This window comes from Lathyrus oleraceus, chromosome 3 (assembly GCF_024323335.1).
Source record: "Lathyrus oleraceus cultivar Zhongwan6 chromosome 3, CAAS_Psat_ZW6_1.0, whole genome shotgun sequence".
Classification (NCBI taxonomy): domain Eukaryota; kingdom Viridiplantae; phylum Streptophyta; class Magnoliopsida; order Fabales; family Fabaceae; genus Lathyrus; species Lathyrus oleraceus.
Genome location: NC_066581.1, coordinates 39,264,011 through 39,272,617, shown reverse-complemented (window position 1 = coordinate 39,272,617; position 8,607 = coordinate 39,264,011).

Sequence of the window (8,607 nt, the reverse complement as noted above, 5' to 3'; positions counted from 1 at the left end):
ACTCTAAAGGCATAAGGCCTAGTTGCTCTTCAACTCCATTAGCTTGGGTAAAGTCCTAAAATCTAAGTCCATTTTGTCCAATTCTTTGCATTTGGTTCACAACAAACAGACAAACACAAGCACAAAAGATATATACACAATTACATGCTCAAGTGAGCAAAAAGCAAATGGCATTAACATAAACATGTGCTCAAATGAGCAAAGGAAAAAGCAAATGAATAATATGTGCAAGAATAGTAAATTGCATAGAAGTAAAGTGCAAAAAGTAAATGTTAATGGTTAATGATTAGTGTTAGTAGTTGGTGTGCCATAAGGCAAATTTAGCGCTATGTTAAGCAATCGTAATTGGACTTATGTAGAAGTCACAACTATCTGAGGCCGATCAATAATAATGTAGGCAACAACACAAGTTAGAAGTCTTGATTAGTGAACCAAGTTCCAACAACTTGCCATGCCAAAAAGAAAAAGAGAATTGATCTTGTATTGGTTTAAGTCCTTTGCATGGTTTAGGAGACAACCTATCCTTAATGCAAAGCCATTCACTTGATCAATTGATCAAGATGAATTAGATTTGAATCAAGGAAGATTAAGTCTCCCCAATCAATGCTAACTTATCAACCTTTAACTCATTGATCAAAAGGAAAAGGGGGAGAAGAAGGAGATGAATAATGGAAATGGAAATGAAAAGAAGAAAGTACATTAAATGAAAAAAGAATGTACCAATCAACATATGTTGACCAATGATATTGAGGATCATGGTCAAACAACCAAAAACAGAAATGAGATGAAGATTGGAAGTCAAGAAATGAATAAAATATTTTTTTGCATTTTTTAATATTCAAAATAAAATTGAATTAAAATATTAAAGAAAGGTCAAACTTCAAAATCACTTCAAATCAACTATGAAAAGTCCAAGTGATTTATCCTAAGTTCAACAAGGTCAAACAAAGTTTGTCAAAAAATTTCAGCATTTTTAAAAGTCAGAAACTATTTTTAATCAATTAAAAATGAATAAAAATAACCTAATTGAACTAAAATCTCAAATAAATCTCAAATCAATTAAGAAATTGATGAGAATATTTTTCATAGATCCATCATCATTCAAATAAGTTGAGAAAATATTTTTGTATTTTTTGAACATCAAAAACTATTTAAAATTAATTAAAAATAACCAAAAAGGGGAAAACTCACAAAAAATATCCAATGACAAAATAAAAAATACTAAAAATCATATTTAGAAACTAGAGTTTAAATGGAGAAGAATGCAATTGGTCCCATATTTTTTGGATTAAAAATAAAGAAGTTATGAATTTTTGAAATTAAAGGAAATAAAAGAAATAAAATCAGAAATTAGAAAAGGAGAAAAAACCAGGAGCATCTGATCAAGCCTCATTAATTGACGTGGCTGATCAAACGCTCCACATGCACGCGCTCACGGTATGCTTGAGTCAATGAGAAACACGTGGTATTTAAAAAAGTCATAAGATCCAAGCGTGGAGATTAGATTTGGAGATGCCATCACACGGTCCACAATCCATCTGGCAAAAGGGACAGTGGCCAGAGCCACCGTCTTCTCCAGTGAGCATGAAGATTCCGGCCAAAGTTGCAGGCAATAAAAACTTAACCAAATGAAGTGATCCTTATATCATTGGAAAGCTAGGGTGATGTACATCACCCCTGTACCATTGGTTTTCCTTCTAGATCTCCATGGAAAGAGAAATCAGAAGAGGAAAATAATGGAGTTCAAACTGAACTTGATGATTTTGCAAAATTAAAAGCACAATTCGAATGCCTCTAGTGAGAGGACTTCAGACAACACAATAGCCAAGCAAATGGATCAAGGATTAATGAGTTTCGAAGAAAAAACCAATTGATGATCACCTTTGAATTGTGAAGATTTGAGCTACCTTCCTTGCTTCCTTTAGCCAAACAGAACTTCTATGGACTGGATGATGAAGGTCTAGGAACTTTAGATCTAAAGATTCAACCAAATTCAGTTGAATTTCAGATCTGAAATTTTATGAAATGTGAACTAGTTCCTTTGGTAATGGCTAGGTTTTGATTTCTGCAGCATTTCAGATTGATTCAGGGTCCTCAATTATGAAGCATAGCATGTCTATTTATAGATGGAATTGGATGAGCAAGTGAAAATTCTCGTGTGCATGGCAAGTGGATTCTCCTTGCATGGGCTTGCATGACCATGTAGAACGCCCAAATTCAATTGCATTTGCATGCTGATGACCAAACCACTTGAAATGGACGTGTAGATGGCAATGCAATGGCTTGTGCAATGAGTTTCAACATGTTATGCATAATTGAGCCTAAAACTTCAACTCTTAGAAAATGCCACTTGAAAAATTGAAACATAGGCATGTGGGTAATGGTTGGAATGGTCTTGACATAAGAAAAAAATGTTATGTTGGACCATAACTCATTTGGAGTGTGGAAATTTATGAAAACAGGCCATGAAGTTCATAGTGCAAAACATGCCTTTGAAAATTTTCCCAAATTAGACCAACTTCAAGCCCCTCTATTTTGATGATGAAAGCTCCAAATGGAAAAACCACCAACATCGAAGTTGTATATCTTTTCAAGACAATCAAAATGGACTTACATTTTGCATCATTTGGATTTTTGATGAAGGAGTTATGGGCACTTGAAGTTGGACCTTTTTGGCTTTCAATGCATTTAGTCCAAAGTGACCTATAATGTTTTGCATTATCACATGTATTTCTTTTGAGATTATGAAATTTTGGTCAAAATAACATTTTAAGTAGACATCTTAATATTTCCAATTCATTTGATCCCACCTCAAAATCATAAAAAATGAATGAGTTATGTTCTTGGGAAGTTGACCAAAAATTAGGGTTTCAGTCAAAATGACCTATAATGTATTGGAATGGGAGATGACCTTCCAAGATTCAAATCAATTTTTGATGAACAGGAAAGTTGTTCATATTGTCCTTAAGAACATTTTTTCTTTTTCGATCATCTCCATTTGACCAACACATAAAAGGTTAGGTCTCAGTGCATTTCAAAATGATCAGATGAATTGACTGATCAACTTCTCAAGTCCACAACTCATATCTTGATGAATTGATGATTGAGGGCACTCAAACAAGTTCAAATATGCATGAAGTGATGAATTAGAGAACTTCACTTGATTTTATTTGACCATGGGTTGAGGTTGCTTGAAGAGCAAGGCATTATGGATGATCAGATGAACTAGGGCTGCCTTGAGACACAAACCTCAAACCCTTTGACTTGCTTTGATCAAAATGATGAATTGAGATGCTAGGGAGGCATATTTGATGGATGAGAGATTTGGGAACCATTACCATGCTTGCTTTCATCTCCTCTTGACCTTTTCATTGCACAAAGGATCTCCTTGAAGCTTTTGACCTTGTGATTGCTCAAGCTACAAACAAGAAATGTTAGTGACATATTTTTGTGCTTTTGGTTAGTAAAAAAAATAAGAAAAGCAATGATATAAAATTCAGGCATGCTTGGTGATCTCAAACCACTCACAAGAAAATCTCCCCCAAAGGCAAAGGGGAACCAAAATGCTCATGATCCTTGAGGCTTTGCAAATGCAATGTTATGATGCCATGAGGGATCTTGGGTTCAAAATTGGGGTCTTACAGTAAGGACCAAATAAAATCAAGGTAAAAGGCCTCTAATACATGGCATATGAGATGAACGATGGAGGATCAAAAGATCTCTTCAATTGCCATAAGCAATCCCTAAGTCAAACATCGATCATAAAGAAGTCAACTGAAAATTCAAGTCAACTTAAAAAATAACAAATAAATAGCAAATTAATCAAGAAAATTATTAAAAATTAAACTAAATAAGGTGGGGTCAGGACATCATCATCCTCCAAAAATATTTTAAAAATAATGAAAATTGGTACGTGAATTAATTAAAACAAAACATAGGTCAAACCAAAAGTCAATTAATAAGACTAGGTTAGAAATAAATCAAGAATAAATAGTAAATTAATCAAGAAAATTATGAAAAATTAAACTAAATAAGGTGGGGTCAGGACATCATCATTCCCTAAAAATATTTTAAAAATAATGAAAATTGGTACGTGAATTAATTAAAACCAAACATAGGTCAAACCAAAAGTCAATTAATAAGTCTAGGTTAGAAATAAATCAAGAATAAATAGTAAATTAATCAAGAAAATTATGAAAAATTAAACTAAATAAGGTTGGGTCAGGACATCATCATCCTATAAAAAGATTTCAAAAATAAGGAAAATTGGTACGTGAATTAACTAAAATAAAACAGAAGTCAAATTAAAAGTCAACCAACCAAACTAGGTCAAAAATAAATCCAAAATAAATTGAAAATTTGAAATAAAATTCCAAGAAAAGGTCAGGTTGACCATGAGACATTGGTCAAACTTCATCCCAAAAATCAAATGCTAACAATAATTTTAAGTCATAAAAATAAAATCAATAAAAAAGTGTATTACAATGGACCATTTAGAATAAATAATTAAAATAAAATATTAATATTAAAAAAATACGAGAATAAAAATTATATAAAATTAAATAAAACGTTAAGAAAAGTGAAAAATATTTTTGGGTAATTTTATGGACGAAGAAAATATTTTAAATAAGAAAAAGAAATATGAAAATGGAAGGATTAATGGTGATGAACATGGTAAGCAAGCATAGATATATCAAAACGTGGTCATGGAAGAGATGATTACCTAATGGAAAATAGAAGTGGAATGGAATATGATATGTGATGAAGCTTTGTCTCCTTGCCACAAAATTCCAATGCTCCTTTAGGGTTAGGGTTTCAGCTTCTTAAATAGGGTAGATTAGGTGTTCTCATGGGCTTTTTAATAAGTGATTTATCCATAAGAATAAAAGTATGAAGTGAGGTGTAAAATTTTGTTATTTTGGGCCAAACTTAAGTGAATGGATGTCCAATGCATGGTCAAAAGAGGTAAGAAAACGTGACTGGTTTGTGTAGCATGCTTAGAAAATCTGATTGGGTCAGCCAGACCCAAAATCTGCCTAGAAAATCAAGTCATGGTGCCCACTTTAAATGAATGTATCTCTCAAACCATGGATCCAAATGAGATGATTCCAAAAGGATGTGAAAGAGGACATGGCAAGGTACAATTGTTGTGAATAAAGTATTTTCAAATAATGCCTTGAAGTGCAAGATAACTTGCCAAGAAGTCTTGACAAATTTTGAAGATTTTGGACTTAGAAATTTTTCTAAGTGTCCTAAAAATGACTCACTTTGACTAAGCATAACTTTCTTAATTCTAATCCAAATGGAGCAAACTTTATATCTCTAGAAAGCTTGGAACAAGAGAAACAACTTTCATGTTGGAGAACGTTTCAAATGGAGCTTTTATCTTGATGCAAAATGGGCTTAAAGTGAATGTAACGATCATGAAAACTTGCCCTAAATGGAAAGTCAACCATTTCCAAATTAAGTAACTTTTCTAATTCCTGATTAAATGATGAATCCATGACCCAACCTTGATCAAATTTCACATGTAGGATCCCCTAGGCATGGATTTTGAGATTCCACTCTCAAAATGCCAGGAGTTGACTTTTCTGCCCCCACAGTTGACTTTTCCCACACTATCTGATTCCTGATTCCATTTATCAATTGAAGCACTTCTAGCTCAAATAAAGAGCTGATTTTTTGTATGTAGACCCTTGTGGACATATGGAGGTCCATGGAAAAGAGTTTCACCCAAAGAATCAGAAATAAACTGATTTTATACCAACCCCTAGTTTTAGGGCAAAATGATTAGGAACTAATTGCACTGATTGCCAATGGATCTTTCTGAGATAATTGTGAATCTTCCTAGGCCAAGATGCCTCTCTAATCATGACATGGATGACCTCCTCTAGTTCCAACCAAACATTGCAAGTTGTAGGTAGCCATGAAATCCTAATTTCTGATTAAATCCAGATGAACACTCTGATAGATTTGAATCCTTCACTAATGAACTGAGGACCATAATAAGATACTTGGACCCCCCTGAGACCCTTGAGACTTGTATACTTAGAAAATGAAGTCCAATTCTCAATCTTGCTTTGTGTGGGCTCCTTCTGCTAAGGAGTGATCGATCAAAACCTGATCTCCATGTCACTAATGCAGTATGCAATGAGTATGACCTAATATGATGCTAATGAAGTGTAAAACATAATCCCATGCTTCCAGGAAAAATGAAGGGTAAATTTTGGGGTATTACAGCTGCCCCTATTCAATCAACTGGAAACCTTAAAGGAAGATAGCAATGGCTTTCGCACTTTCGAGGTATCAAGTGATTGAATACGATAAAAGCCCGAAAATTTACACTGAAGTGAAAAAATGAAGTAACAATGCCTGTCAGAATCGACCAAGAGGTGGTCTTGAAAAAGAATCCGTCTGGTACGGTGAGAGTCGGTCTGAACACCGAAACAAGGAATGTTAGCCTGAATACCAAAATAAATGGTAACACAGAAATAACCATGGCCTGAATACCGCTCATCAATCTGAATACTGGAAATGACTTCAATCTGAGCATCGGACGATACTTGATTATCAAACATCGGTCTGAACACCGGGAAACTGGCCTGAGTGCCACTTCGGTCTGAATACTGGAAAACTGGCCTGAATGCCACAAGTTGCATCGACCTGAATGTCGGAAACTTCTTCGATCTGAACATCGGAAGATATTAGATTATCAAACATCGGTCTGAACACCGGGAAACTAGCCTGAGTGCCACTTCGGTCTGAATACCGGAAAACTGGCCTGAATGCCACAAGTTGCATCGACCTGAATGTCGGAAACTTCTTCGATCTGAACATCGGAAAGCTGGCCTGAATGCCCCTTCGGTCTGAATACCGAAAACTTGGCCTGAATGTCACAAGTTGCATCGACCTGAATGTCGGAAACTTCTTCGATCTGAACATCGGAAATCTGGCCTGAATGCCACTTCGGTCTGAATACCAGAAAACTGGCCTAAATGCCACAAGTTGCGTCGACTTGAACGTCAGAAACTTCTTCGATCTGAACATCGGAAAACTGGCCTGAATGCCACTTTGGTCTGAATACCGGAAACTTTCATGCCTGTCAGCATCGACAGAAATAGGGAAAATGATAATTGAGGTGGCGCATGGGCCAACGACCCCTGCTGGGAATAATAAAGATAAGTCATGAACAATCTTCAGTCTGAGTACTGGAAACAACTTTTGGCTTATCACTTGGGATACCGAGAATGCCTTATGCTTTAGATGTGTATGTTTTAATTTTTCGATGGCGTAATGCTCCATGAAAATGGAAATGCTAGGCGATTTGGGAGGATGCAATGCAATATGATTCTACATGCAAGGATGCGAAATGATTGATTAGAGAGAACGCCAAGCTGAGGCAAGGAATTCTGGTGGGGAAATGATCACCATCTTCTGGACCCTGGCAAGGCTGTTGGAGATGCACAACACAAAGAACTCTGTGGGGAAATGACTCGTCACACGGTGTTCTGGCAAATAACAAAATACCGAGGCTCTGACTGGGGAGAGAATGGCACTGAAAACTTGCTGCTGAGGAAAGCGACAGTGGTTCTGGCAACCATAATCTGCGAGAGAGACGACTCAGTAGGGGAAGCAAACATCGATACGGTATCAAGATTCTGCTTCAAGGAAAGAGACCATGGGTCTAGCGTCGAGGTCATCGATCTGGCATCGAACTCTGAGGAGCAGCTGCTTCTGCTGGGAATATACTGTCTGGCACTGTCAACTCCGCTAGGGATATACAGTCTGACACTGTCGACTCTACTGGTGAGTGTATAGCCTGAAACAAACGCTTGGGGAAGTACAGTAGTGAGAACCTGCTGGGGATTGGAGAATCCAACTATTGGACCAGCTCTGCAGGGATAAGATACCAAATTCCAACTGTTGAGGAAAAGCATTCGCGATCATTTGATGGGGACCTTAAGGAAATGCCCCGAGTGTACCTGTTCTGAATAGACAATCCAAAGCACTTAAAATTTACAACAATTTTCAATGTTTATTAAGCACGTACCTGTAAAGCTCTTCTGTTTCATGATGCAATGTTTAATAAAAATTCGGACGTCATTTTTGCAAACAAAACAGTAAAATGAAAATGAACATAGAGATATACTGAATAACATGATTTTATTGATTGAATGGAATTTACATCCAGAAGCAATCCCTGGAAAGAGGTAATTGCACAAAAGATAAAAACAGAAATTAATCTAATGGCAATGTGAAATGGATTTCTATCGGGTTCCAATTCTGCTATGATTCGCTCGTCTTCAAGATCCTCCAGATGATCAGCTTTCCGAAAAAGGTGATTGGACTGTTTCCTATCCTTCGGAAGTTTCCGGTTATCGACACGAGATGATATTCAGAACTACTCAGAACGCAATTATTTGCTTAATCCCTAACTTTTGTCTGGATCTCCCTTTCGGGTTTTCAATCCACCGGGATACCCATTTTTGCCTAAGTTGCCTTTTCAGGTTTTCAACTTACCGGGTGTACAATCTTTTCATTTTTTAATCCCTAACTTTTGCCCGAACCTTTTTCATTTTCTTGGTTCGCGGGGATGCTCATTTTTTT